Raw genomic sequence first — 13669 nt, 5'->3', positions numbered from 1 at the left:
TCTCCCGCCTTCGCATTGGCCACACTCGTCTTACTCATGGGTATCTCATGGAGAGGCACCCTGTTCCTCTCTGTGAGCAGTGTCAAGTTCCAGTATCGATTAGCCACATTCTGTTAGACTGCCCTCTCTATCAACGAGCACGCAGAATTTACCTCCAACGTCGTCTTCGTTCTCCTACTCTCTCTTTACCTTCCCTTCTTGCTGATGGACCCTCCTTTAATCCTGACTCTCTCATTGACTTCTTGACAACGACTGATTTACTCCACAAACTCTGATGATACTTTTCACACTCCCCTCAGCCCTTTCTGGTTCAGTCTCTTGCTGCCCTTTACCCTTTCACCATCCACTGCCCCGCTGTTATCCGTAACCTGTTGCTCATCCATCTCCCTTTTGCCACCTGATGCCCTCGCTTCCTTCCTGCCCTGCAGCGCTGTATAGTCCTTGTGGCTTAGCGCTTCTTTTTGATTATAATAATAATAATAATCTCCCGTCTTCGCATTGGCCATACTCGTCTTACTCATGGATATCTCATGGAGAGGCGTCTTGCTCCTCTCTGTGAGAATTGCCAAGCTCCATTATCAGTCAGCCACATTCTGTTGGACTGCCCACTTTATCAACGAGCACGCAGAATTTACCTCTGTCGTCGTCTTCGCCCCGCTGCTCTCTCTTTACCTTCCCTTCTCGCTGATGGACCCACCTTTCATCCGGACTCTCTCATTGACTTTTTGACAACGACTGACTTACTTCACAAATTCTGATACTTTCAGCCCTTTCTACTTGAATCTCTTGCTACCCTCTACCCCCGCACTATCCCCTGCCCCGCTGTTTTCTGTAACCTACTGATCATCCCTCCCTTCTGCCGCCCAATACCCTCGCTTCCTTCCCTACCCTGCAGCGCTGTATAGCCCTTGTGGCTTAGCGCTTCTTTTTTTATTATAATCACCTCCTCCATACTCTCTCCCTCCAATCTGATATTCAATCTTTCATCACCTAATCTTTTTGTTATCCTCATAACCTTACTCTTTCCTGTATTCACCTTTAATTTTCTTCTTTTGCACACCCTACCAAATCCATCCACCAATCTCTGCAACTTCTCTTCAGAATCTCCCAAGAGCACAGTGTCATCAGCAAAGAGCAACTGTGACAACTCCCACTTTATGTGTGATTCTTTATCTTTTAACTCCACGCCTCTTGCCAAGACCCTCGCATTTACTTCTCTTACAACCCCATCTATAAATACATTAAACAACCACGATGACATCACGCATCCTTGTCTAAGGCCTACTTTTACTGGGAAATAGTCTCCCTCTTTTTTACATACTCTAACTTGAGCCTCGCTATCCTTGTAAAAACTCTTCACTGCTTTCAGTAACCTACCTCCTACACCATACACCTGCAACATCTGCCACATTGCCCCCCTATCCACCCTGTCATACGCCTTTTCCAAATCCATAAATGCCACAAAGACCTCTTTAGCCTTATCTAAATACTGTTCACTTGTATGTTTCACTGTAAACACCTGGTCCACACACCCCCTACCTTTCTTAAAGCCTCCTTGTTCATCTGCTATCCTATTCTCCGTCTTACTCTTAATTCTTTCAATAATAACTCTACCATACACTTTACCAGGTATACTCAACAGACTTATCCCCCTATAATTTTTGCACTCTCTTTTGTCCCCTTTGCCTTTATACAAAGGAACTATGCATGCTCTCTGCCAATCCCTAGGTACCTTACCCTCTTCCATACATTTATTAAATAATTGCACCAACCACCATGGGGCCCAAGAGGATTAGTGATAACAGCCAACCAAAAAGAAAATTGGTTGGGAAAAATTCGTTCTGTACTTGAACAGATCGGAAAGCAAACAGCCTTCTGGAACCAATTACAGTAGACCCCTGGTTATCGTAATTAATCCATTCCAGAGAGTGTGACTAAAGCCGAATTCGACGATATCCAAATTCATTTTCCCCTTAAGAAATAATGTAAATCCAGTTAATTCATTCCAGACACCCAAAAGTATTAGCAAAAATTATTTTTTTATAGATAAAATATAGATTTACATACAGAAAAGAATGAGAAATCGAGTATAAAACAATATCACACCTTTATTGAAGACTCTTGTTGGTGTATGGAAGATGAGAGGAGGTGAGAGGGTTAGGGTGGTGTTCCTCCACAAATGTTTGCACCTCACTCCACTTTGCACAAATGTCCTTAATCTTTGAAGTAGGCACTTTCTTCCCTCTCTCTTTCTCCTCTGAAGCAATTTCTTCAGCTGGTGTACATAAGAACATAAAGCAGGAACACTGTAGCAGGCCTGTTGGCCCATACTAGACAGGTCCTTCACAAACCATCCCACTAACAGAATTGTATTTGCCCAACCCAGTTTTCAATGCTTTCCAAGCAATAAGCTTCGGTAATTCTATTCACTCATGCATAAGTCCCACTCAAATCAAATTGTGTGTGTGGGGAAGTGCCCTGGCTGGTGTGTGTGTGTGTGGGGAAGTACCCTGGCTGATGTACATAAGAAAGCAGGAACACTGCAGCAGACCTGTTGGCCCATACTAGGAAGGTCCTTCACAAACCATCCCTCTATCAGTTTATTTGCCCAACCCAATTTTCAGTGCTTCCCAAGCAATAACCTTCGATAATTCTATTCACTCATGTGCAAATCAAATCATGTGTGTGGGGAAGTACCCTGGCTGGTGTGTTCTTTCTTGAATTCTATCACGTTTATCACCGCCTTTACCAAAGGGCTGGCACTAGGCGCTTTCTTTTGGCCCATGGTGGCTTATTTAGCAGTTGCAAGCACTAGAACGAATGGGATATTATGAAATGTATCGTATGAACATGTAGAATCGTGCTCATTGGCTGATAAACAATGGCACACTAACTGTAAATGGTGTGTCGGGCCACTCGGACACGTTCGGGACAAATGACTATTACCGAGCTAAATGACAGTCACTGAGCCAATATTTTGATGAAAAAAGTTACAATTACCAAATATTACGAAATCCAACAACTGATATCCAGGGGTCCACTGTAAGTTCAAGTGCCGAGGTTCCACTGTACATTAACAGGTATAATTTGCCTGAAGTTTTAATGTCCTTTACTTGTGCTCCTTTCTCCTAAAATAAGAGACAAATTAATTGAAAAGGAAAAACATGTGATGATAGTATTTTGCCTCCATAGCAGTATTTACCAGGCAGGCAACTAACATGACATAATTTGACTTACTTTCAGAGATTAATGAGATTGAGTGATCATTGTTTATATCCAAATTTTGGGTGCTCAGATAGACAACTTGCCAGTACCATCCATAGTATAAACTATTAATGAAGAACCAAGTCAAAAGAAATTTAGTTGGCTACCAGTTGTATTGGCACTGTCCTGTGCTGTTATACTAGAAGAAATAGTTTTCTCTTTCTCAATATTTATACAAATGGTAGCTATTTGACAGCAAGAAACCCGGTTTTGTCTTTCTCAATATTTATACAAATGGTAGCTGTTTGAGAGCAGGAAGCCCAGTTTTGTACAAAGTGAAAATTTCTATTTTGCTAATTTAATGAAAATAAACTCAGATACTACTGTACTTAGAATATTTGATACAAGTGTGCACCTTTCGATGAAGGCATTGTTCAGAGAAAGGCACTTGTACATAGCTGTGTGTGTTGGCCTCACCAAGACACTACATTGAACCTAAGAGTATTTGGTCAAGTCATTTTGTCAGCCAAGTATCACCAAGCACATCTTACAGCACTGCAATTCACCAGGGAACTCTTGATACAAAATATACATTAATTTTGCAAGTCAGTATGAAAGTACAATGATTGTAACAGTTGTTAAAGATCACAGCAAGTGCTTTGATTCACATTTTTGTCAACTAATAGTACCAGCAGTAATGAACTTATATCATGCATTTACCACATGGTATAATGCCTTATGTGTTGTTATCCCAAAGTGGCATAACATATTTTAGTCAAGAATTCTGGACTTCTGCATTTATAATAATATTAAACACATTTTCAGTGGCCTCTATCACACAAGAAGCAATGGCCTGGGACAAACAGCTATACAAATACTCAAAAACAGAAGTACGCGACCACAGTTCTCTACAACAACAGCTGGACACTCATCAGCAGGACTTTTCATTAAAAAAAATTTGTCCAGATGATTGTTATGTGCATCATGGCAGAAAATGGAATACCACAGGAACAAGCTGTGCAGTTAAGGAATGCAATGAAGGAGTCTCAGTGTGGAGAGTGAATTTTGCTGACATTGTACAGAGTTTTGATTGGGTAACAGCAGTCCTGTAACATATTTTTTATCCTGTGTACTTCAGTGTGATCAAGGATGGTCATGTGTGAAGGATAAACACATTAACATTTCCAAAAACTTTCAATGTGGTGTGGAAGATATCACATTGCCAGTGGTGCCTTTGCTATGATAGGTCCTCCGGAAGACCTCTTGCACAAAACATTACAAAGGTCTTGCTGATGACCAACATACCCACAGGTCAGACTTTCCTGTATATGGCACCTGCACCCTTTCCCCTATACCCAGTCGTGTGTTATTCCTTCAGAATCAAAATTTTGAGGTATGTTCTCTGTGAGCCCTGTAAATCTGGTAGACATTGGAAAGCACCTGATTGACTGAAATAAGAATATATCGTACTCGTATATCTTTTTTTTTTTTTTTTTTACAAGTCGGCCGTCTCCCACCGAGGCAGGGGGTGACCCAAAAAAGAAAGAAAATCCCCAAAAAGAAAAAAATTTCATCATCATTCAACACTTTCACCTCACTCACACATAATCACTGTTTTTGCAGAGGTGCTCAGAACACAACAGCGTAGAAGCATATACCAATAAAGATACACAACATATCCCTCCAAACTGTTAATATCCTGAACCCCTCCTTTAGAGTGCAGGCATTGTACTTCCCATTTCCAGGACTCAAATCCGGTTATATAAAAATAACCGGTTTCCCTGAATCCCTTCACTAAATATTACCCTGCTCACACTCCAACAGATTGTCAGGTCCCAAATACCATTCGTCTCCATTCACTCCTATCTAACACGCTCATGCACGTAATACTTTATTTCAGCATGATACAATGTACAAAGGTGAATGACATTTGGGTGTACATGCAGAGAGTCCCTATATATGCAGAGCATTTTTGGCAAATTTAAAACTAACTTAAGATTAATAATTCGATAACAATATGAGTACAGTAGGACCCTGCTTTACGGCATTTCCCCTTACAGTGTTCCGCTAATACAGATATTTCAAATTATGACCAAAATTTGCTATACGGCTCTGCCCCACCTGATTTCTAGTATGGTCACCGTGCCCCACCTGGTTTGTTTACATTCTCCATGAGCACCATGTCTCCATTATGTCTGAAAACTTTCCAAAATTTCAAGTGTTTTAAAGTTATTTCATATTTTATATATAGTAAGTACTTAGATAATTATACTTACGTGTACCTGTACCTAAATAAACTTACACACTGTGCTGGCATGCACGTACACATTAAAATCACTAAGAGTGTCTTACTAGTCTTGAGGATGCCATATTCATAGTGATAATAATAATACAGCCTCTCCTCACTTAACAACGGAGTTCCATTCCTAACACCTTGTTAAACGAATTCGTCGCTAAGTGAGGAGTATACCATACATGTAATGGTAGTGAGTTTGTGTCAACCATCTTTGATGTTTTAATGTCACCTTTGCTCCATTTATAACATTTCTAGTATATTTTTAAATGTTTATGCAGTAATGTACTGTATATTGAAATAAACAGAATAGAGGAAATCAGCTCTATTATACATTATTTAGGTATGAATGCCAGTGAGAGAGCCTGTCGTAAGTCCAAGGCGTTGGTAAACGAGTACGTCACTAAGTAAGGAGAAACTGTAATACGCAATAATAATAATATAAACATTTATAATATAAACATTTTCTTTAATCCATCAATGATATTTTTCTCAAGGTTATGTAATAAACAGGCTACATAACATATACACATGATAAATACACCTCCACAATAGAATAAATTAATATGAGATGTTACGTGTATGAACCAAAACCAGACATGTTCGTCTGCTTGCTTACATAACTCCGCATCTCTCTCCTCTCTCATTTACTTATTCTCTCTCATTTATTCATTTTACCTCGTTTACTCCCCTCTCACCCTACATTAAGACTACAGATATTTTAAGATAAGTAATGAGTACTGTATGTGCATTTTATCGCTTTAGGCTGCTTTAACCCTTTCAGGGTCCGTCCCGTAGATCTACCAGCTTTACGTTCAGGGTCCGTCCCGTAGATCTACGGCTTTACGTTCAGGGTCCAAACCGTAGATCTACGCCATGAGCTCAGCTCACTCTGATAAACTGTGAGTGGTACATTTGGGCCTAGATATGAGAGAATACATCTATGTGGTATGTGTGCACCACATAAAACAAATCCTGCAGCACACTGTGTATAATGAGAGAAAAAGAAACCGAGACCATGATTTTCGATTAAAACAGCGACTTTGCAGTGTTTTTTCGTATGTTTTTTATAGTTGTATTTGTGATTTCTTGGTCTCATTTGATAGAATGGAAGACGTATTACAGAAATAGAGATGATTTTTATTGGTTTTAGCACTGGAAATGGCTTGAAACTGAGCTCAAAATAGCGGGAATGTTAAATTTTTGCCGATGTTCAAGAGTAAACAAACGACCTCACATGTCTAATACACACCAGCTGGTGGGTCTAATATACATTCACAAATGTGGTAATGATATTTATACAGTTATTACAATATTGCATAACAGTAAATCTTTTATTTTTTGGTGTGAATAAAAATTCATTATGTGAATAAAAAATCAAAGTGGAATTTATTTATAAAGCCTCAAAAGATAACTAATGAATGGAGGAAATGTTAGGTTAGTGCCAGGAATACATACATTGTTTATTCTGGACCCTATTTTGAAATTGGAATATTTTGAACTTTTTGTTAAATTGGCCATATTACCAATTTCCAATCACTTTATTTTGTAATTGAAACAGTTGACTTGGTGATTTCTTGTGCTCAATCGATAGAATAGAAGTAATACTAGTGAAACAGCTAAGAATTTGGTCGACTGGAATAATGTAATTGGCCTAAAATGGGAGTCAAAGTTGGCAAAATCACCGATTCGTAAATATCACTTGACACATCAAAATTCGTGAGAGTATAATTTCGTCAATTTTCCATCAAATTTTGTACTTTTTGTTTTATTACCTTCACAAAAAGATTCTCTACCATTTCATAAGAAAAAATAACAAATATTTTTTTTGAAAATTCTTGGACACTGGGGCACCACTTCAGATTTTGGCCTTGGACCCTGAAGGGGTTAAATATCGTAGTATATTACGTGTGGGTGTTGTGGCCTGGCTGGCTACCATACCTGACTTCTTACAATGGCTACTACTCACCTTTTGCCCTACATTAAGACTACAAATATTTTAAGGTAAGTAATGAGTGCACTGTGTATATTTTACTTTTTATTGTTTTTGATGTCTAGTTCTATTGCTAACTTAATATATCTTAGTGTAAACTTGTTATCTGCCATTTATATGCATTTATAAGTGGAAAAAATGCTGTTCTGCTTTCAAGCGATGTCCGCTTTCCGGTGGTAGCCTGGAACCTAACCTGCCGTGTAAGTGGGACCCTACTCTATACAGTGGACCTTCAGATATCGGGCGTTCCTGATATCTCCCAAATCAGATTTGGCCGCTTTTTTTTTTGCCAAAATTCTATCCTGGACTTCGGCTGTCAACTCGAGAATCGGCCATATTGGGCACATAATAATAAAATCACTCTTGGGCACATTAAATGTCTTATTTTAGGTTAATATAGACATTTTCATTAATCCATCTATGATATTTTCTCCAAAATTATACAAGGAACACGTTACATAGTAGTATATATAAAAACATGCAATGTTATATGTGATGTATCTTTAATAATAATCACTCTTGGGCACATTAAATGCCTTATTTTAGGTTAATATAATTTTCATTAATCCGTCTATGATGTTTCTTCAAAATTGTATAAGAAACAAGTTGTATAGCATATAAACATAAAATGTTTATATGCTATTGAGTGGTGAGTACCGGCAAATCGAGGAGGAGGAGGGTGGAGGGTAAAATTACGTTTTCTCTGGTTCAGCATTAGAGAAAACTGTGAATCTGGCGTTTGGCCCAGTCACTGCCCTTCATACTCGTTTGTTTACAATTCTCGGCATGAATTATTCATTACTTCAGTGCATTAGTGTTCCCAGTAAAGCTAACAGAATTCGTGGCTTCATATCTAGAAGTATAAATAATAGAAGTCCTCAGGTTGTTCTTCAACTCTATATATCCTTGGTTAGGCCTCATTTAGACTATGCTGCTCAGTTCTGGTCACCGTATTATAGAATGGATATAAATGCTCTGAAAAACGTACAGAGGAGGATGACAAAGATGATCCCATGTATCAGAAATCTTCCCTATGAGGATAGACTGAGGACCCTGAATCTGCACTCTCTCGAAAGGCGTAGAATTAGGGGGGATATGATCGAGGTGTATAAATGGAAAACAGGAATAAATAAAGGGGATGTAAATAGCGTGCTGAAAATTTCCAGCCAAGACAGGACTCGCAGCAATGGTTTCAAGTTGGAAAAATTCAGATTCAGAAAGGATATAGGAAAGCACTGGTTTGGTAATAGAGTTGTGGATGAGTGGAACAAACTCCCGAGTACAGTTATTCAGGCTAAAACGTTGTGTAGTTTTAAAAATAGGTTAGATAAATACATGAGTGGGTGTGGGTGGGTGTGAGTTGGACTTGACTAGCTTGCGCTGCCGGGTCTGGTGCAGTGCTCCATCCTTGAGTGGAGATGATCAGACTGGGTGGGTCATTGGGCTAATCCGGGGGTGGGGGGTCATTGGTCTAATCTGGGGGGGGAACGTGAACCTGCTCCGCATGGGTCAGTAGGCCTGCTGCAGTGTTCCTTCTTTCTTATGTTCTCCCTTTATTTATGATGGCATCTAAAGGTAGTTGTTAGAAATGATTAAACTCTGAACATGGTTTTTTGATGTAATAATATGGGTGTGTAGTGTAGCCCGGGGGAGCCTACATATATGTGCACCTACATGTACCGCTGCCTACACTGACTTCCTACAAATAAATGCTACTGACCCCTCCCCCTACATTAAGACTACAAATATTTTAAGGTAAGTAATGAATGTACTGTGGCAGTAAATGACAAAGTAGGGAAGTAACCCTAGAGAGGGGTTTGATACATTCAGTCCTTATGGAGAGGCATTCCCAACTCCGTCCCCCGTCCTCGCCTTCTTCAATACGCCAACAAGAGTATTCAATAAAGGTATGTAATATTCATTTATCATTAAAATTTGTGCTTTATATTTATTTCTCTTTGTTTTATGTATGTAAAACTAGAGTTAATCTTTAAAAAATGTCTTTTTTGTTAATATTTTTGGGTGTCTGGAATGGATTAATTGTAGTTACATTTATTCTTCTGGGAAATTTTACTTTAGTTTTCAGATTTAGGCTGACCTTCTGAAATGGATTACAGCTGATAACTGAGGGTTCACTATATGACTGTAAGGAATCTGCTAAATGTTGTCTGAAAATTGTCGCAGTTTAAAAACTGTAGTGTAAAGCACCTTTCTGGCAAGACAGTGATGGAGTGAATGATGGTGAAAGTTTTTCTTTTTCGGGCCACCCTGCCTTGGTGGGAATCGGCCAGTGTGATAATAAAAAAATAATTGTATACAGTGGACCCCCGCATAACGATTACCTCCAAATGCGACCAATTATGTAAGTGTATTTATGTAAGTGCGTTTGTACGTGTATGTTTGGGGGTCTGAAATGGACTAATCTACTTCACAATATTCCTTATGGGAATAAATTCGGTCAGTACTGGCACCTGAACATACTTATGGAGTGAAAAAATATCGTTAACCGGGGGTCCACTGTAGTTCACTAGACATTTGGCTTAGCGCTTCTTTTTGATTATAATAATAATAATCACTAGACATTTACATGAGAAAAGAGGTTAACTTGTTCTTAGTCATCTTCAGTAAAGTTTTATACTGTATTTTGTTTCTTCTCTCTACCAAGAACTAAACAAAATGTATTTTTTTTTTATTAAAGAGAAGCTATAAATTTTCATTCCAGTTAAGCTTGTCCCATTATCTGTTTTGTGTGTGGAGAGAGTAAGTGAGAGTGTGTGTGTGAGTGTGTGTGTGTGTGTGAGTGTGTGTGAGAGTGTGAGTGAGTGAGAACGTGTGTGTGTGTGTGAGAGAGAACGTGTGTGAGTGTGTGTGTGAGAGCGTGTGTTAGTGTGTGTGTGAGTGAGTGAGAGTGTGTGTGAGTGTGTGTGAGTGAGTGTGTGTGTGTGTGTGTGAGTGAGTGTGTGTGTGTGTGTGAGTGACAGTGTGTGTGAGTGAGTGTGTGTGTGTACTCACCTAATTGTACTCACCTAATTGTGGTTGCAGGGGTAGAGACTCAGCTCCTGGCCCCGCCTCTTCACTGATCGCTACTGGATCCTCTCTCTCTCTGCTTCCTGAGCTTTGTCATACCTCTTCTTAAAACTATGTATGGTTCCTGCCTCCACTACTTCACTTGCTAGGCTATTCCACTTGCTGACAACTCTATGACTGAAGAAATACTTCCTAACGTCCCTGTGACTCGTCTGAGTCTTCAGCTTCCAGTTGTGACCCCTTGTCCCTGTGTCCCCTCTCTGGAACATCCTATCTCTGTCCACCTTGTCTATTCCCCGCAGTATCTTGTATGTCGTTATCATGTCTCCCCTGACCCTTCTGTCCTCCAGTGTCGTCAGTCCGATTTCCCTTAACCTTTCCTCGTACGACATTCCCTTGAGCTCTGGGACTAGCCTTGTTGCAAACCTTTGTACTTTCTCTAACTTCTTGACGTGCTTGACCAGGTGTGGGTTCCAGACTGGTGCTGCATACTCCAGTATGGGCCTAACATACACAGTGTACAGTGTCTTGAACGATTCCTTATTAAGGTATCGGAACGCTATTCTCAGGTTTGCCAGGCGCCCATATGCTGCAGCGGTTATTTGGTTGATGTGTGCCTCCGGTGATGTGCTCGGTGTTATGGTCACCCCAAGGTCTTTCTCCCTGAGTGAGGTCTGTAGTCTTTGTCCACCTAGCCTATACTCTGTCTGCGGTCTTCTTTGCCCCTCCCCAATCTTCATGACTTTGCATTTGGCTGGATTGAATTCGAGAAGCCAGTTACTGGACCACATGTCCAGCCTCTCCAGGTCTGTTTGCAGTCCTGCCTCATCCTCGTCTGATTTAATTCTTCTCATCAACTTCACGTCATCTGCGAACAGGGACACTTCAGAGTCTATTTCTTCCATCATGTCGTTCACATATATCAAAAATAGCACTGGTCCTAGAACTGACCCCTGTGGGACCCCGCTCGTAACAGGCGCCCACTGTGATACCTCTTCACGTACCATGACTCGTTGCTGCCTCCCTGTCAGGTATTCCCTTATCCATTGCAGTGCCCTTCCTTTTACGTGTGCCTGATCCTCCAGCTTCTGCACTAATCTCTTGTGGGGAACTGTGTCAAAGGCCTTCCTGCAGTCTAGGAAAACGCAATCTACCCAACCCTCTCTCTCGTGTCTTACTTCTGTTACCTTGTCATAAAACTCCAGGAGGTTTGTGATACAAGATTTGCCTTCCATGAACCCATGCTGGTTTTCATTTATAATCTTGTTCCTTTCCAGGTGTTCGACCACTCTCCTCCTGATAATCTTCTCCATGACTTTGCACACAATACATGTCAGAGACACAGGTCTGTAGTTTAGTGCCTCATTTCTGTTTCCTTTCTTAAATATGGGGACTACATTAGCTGTCTTCCATTTCTTAGGTAGTTGCCCAGTTTCAAGGGATGTGTTGAAGATTGTGGTTAGAGGCACACACAGCATCTCTGCTCCTTCTCTAAGGACCCATGGGGAGATGTTGTCCGGTCCCATCGCCTTTGAGGTGTCAAGGTCACTTAAGAGCTTCTTCACCTCCTCCTCAGTTGTTCGTATGTCATCCAACACCTGTTGGTATATTCCCTCTTGATGTTCCCTTCTGTGCTGTCTTCCCACAGCCCTTCCTGTCTCTACTGTAAAAACTTCCTTAAATCTCCTGTTCAGCTCCTCACATACCTCCTGATCATTTCTTGTGAGTTCTCCACCTTCTGTCCTTAATCTGATCACCTGGTCTTTGACTGTTGTCTTCCTCCTGATGTGGCTATACAACAGTTTCGGGTCAGTCTTGATTCTCGATGCTATGTCATTTTCATACTGTCGCTGGGCCTCCCTCCTTACCTGTGCGTACTCATTCCTGGCTCTGCGACTGATCTCCCTATTTTCGTGTGTTCTCTGCCTTCTGTACTTTTTCCATTCTCTATTGCACTTTGTTTTTGCCTCCTTACACCGTCGGGTAAACCAGGGGCTTGTTCTGGTCTTCCCGTTGTTACTGTTGCCCTTGGGTGAGTGAGTGTGAGTGTGTGAGTGAGTGTGTGAGTGACAGTGAGTGTGAGTGAGTGTGTGTGAGTGAGTGTGTGTGTGTGTGTGTGTGTGTGTGTGTGTGTGTGTGTGTGTGTGTGTGTGTGTGTGTGTGTGTGTGTGTGTGTGAGTGTGTGTGTGTGTGAGTGACAGTGTGTGTGTGTGTGTGTGTGTGTGTGAGAGAGAGAGAGTGTGTGTGAGAGAGAGAGAGTGTGTGTGTGTGTGTGAGTGAGAGTGTGAGTGAGAGAGTGTGTGTGAGTGAGAGTGTGTGTGAGTGAGTGTGAGTGTGTGAGTGAGTGTGTGTGTGTGAGTGAGTGTGTGTGTGTGCGAGAGTAAGTGTGTGTGTGAGTGAGAGTGTGTGTGAGTGAGAGTGTGTTGTGTGAGTGAGAGCGTGTGGCTGAGTGTGTGTGAGTGTGTGTATAAGTGAGTGTGTATGAGTAAGTGTGTGTGTGTGTGTGTGTGTGTGTGTCTGTGCATGTGTGCGTGTGTGTGTGTGTGAGAGAGTGCGTGTACTCACCTAATTCACCTAATTGTGGTTGCAGGGGTTGAGACTCAGCTCCTGGCCCCGCCTCTTCACCGACCACTACTAGGTCCTCTCTCCCCCTGCTCCATGAGCTTCATCATGCCTCATCTTAAAACAATTTATAGTTCCTGCCTCCACTACATCGCTTGCCAAACTATTCCACTTCCTGAGTACAGTAGGGCCCCACTTATACGGCAGGTTAGGTTCCAGGCTGTCGCCGGAAAGCAGACATCGCCGGAAGGCAGAACGCCATTTTTTTCCATTTATAAATGCATATAAATGCCAGACAACAAGTTTACGCTAAATTATATTAGGTCAGTAAAATACATTCACAGTAAATTCATTACTTATCTTAAGGTATTTGTAATCTTAATGTAGGGAGAGAGGTGAGTAGTACTTATTTGTAGGAAGTCAGGTGCAGGTAGCCCAGGTGTAGGTAGCACTGGCTCCCCATCTCATACTTAATATACGATATTTAAAACATCCCAGAGAGGTAAAATACACATACAGTATACTCATTATTTACCTTAAAATATGTGTAGTCTTAATATAGGAAGAGAGGTGAGTAGTATTTATTTGTA

General features: G+C 40.9%; 1 protein-coding gene across 11 annotated transcripts in view; it reads left to right on the top strand.

The window, feature by feature from the left end:
- Window positions 1-13669, top strand: part of LOC128703016 (dnaJ homolog subfamily C member 8) — a 178045-nt gene that overhangs the window by 138834 nt on the left and 25542 nt on the right. The window contains exon 6 of one of the 11 annotated variants that reach the window (XR_008409189.2): window positions 4030-4515. The exons of 8 other annotated variants lie outside the window; for them this stretch is intronic. The gene's annotated coding sequence lies outside the window, so the exon portion shown is untranslated. Of the gene's footprint in view, window positions 1-4029; window positions 4598-13669 lie in introns of those variants that run through there. 2 more of the 11 variants (XR_008409191.2, XR_008409193.2) reach the window with 2 other exon arrangements.

This window comes from Cherax quadricarinatus, chromosome 86, assembly GCF_038502225.1.
Source record: "Cherax quadricarinatus isolate ZL_2023a chromosome 86, ASM3850222v1, whole genome shotgun sequence".
Taxonomy (NCBI): Eukaryota; Metazoa; Arthropoda; class Malacostraca; order Decapoda; family Parastacidae; genus Cherax; species Cherax quadricarinatus.
Note: the sequence above shows the minus strand (reverse complement) of the source record. Positions and strands in the feature narration are given on the sequence as shown.